Consider the following 873-nt stretch of genomic DNA (forward strand, 5'->3'; position numbering starts at 1 on the left):
CTAACGTGCAAAACTTTCCTTGAACAGTTATTGTGAGCGTGATTTTCTTTCCAACCAATTCTATTTCTGCTACGACTGTACATACTTCTGTAACACCTTTTATTTGGTCCAATGCTTCATGATATAACATCACCTTTTCGCGAGCAGTACTGTATGCTGACATATTGCAATGATATTCTTTTTCGTTCACAGTTATGCTTTATGTATGTGGAAACATTTACTGATTAGAAATGTCATTATTAATTTCTTCCGTTTACAGACCCACCCGATTTATACTATGATTTTTGCAACGATAAACGCCAACCTCTTTTCCCTTAAAGATTCAAATATTCTTTGTTTATCTCTTACCAACATTTATTTTGATATCTTTCAACGATATCTAACCCTTCTGCCTCACACGTTGTGTGGTGTATCATTTCCTTTTATTTTCCATCACACGTTTCTGCATTTGATCTCTTCCAAGTGATATTATGTTATTATTGTAATTCTTCATATGTCCTCTCTATGTTTTTATTACCATTTCCTTTCTCCCTCTAATATTACGTATTTGAATTTGGCACGGAAAATACCCAACTCTTCGTGTACAGTCATTGTAACAATCTTCAAATTCTGTGCTTTAGGTACCCATACTCTCCACGCGTCTACAGCATTCGATAACATGCAACCACTTGGTGTACACAGAATGTTACGTGTTTCGTAGTATTTCTCCTTTATACACTAACTGAATTTTAATGTATTTCAACACAACGGCCAACAATTTGCGTAAAGTTCTGGGAACAGGACCTACAATTCTTTTTACCACGCATTATACAGTATTAGATTACGTATTCACAATTCGTAACTGTAACATTCCAACTATCCATATGCCCTATT

This window comes from Penaeus monodon, chromosome 31, assembly GCF_015228065.2.
Source record: "Penaeus monodon isolate SGIC_2016 chromosome 31, NSTDA_Pmon_1, whole genome shotgun sequence".
In the NCBI taxonomy this organism is placed as follows: domain Eukaryota; kingdom Metazoa; phylum Arthropoda; class Malacostraca; order Decapoda; family Penaeidae; genus Penaeus; species Penaeus monodon.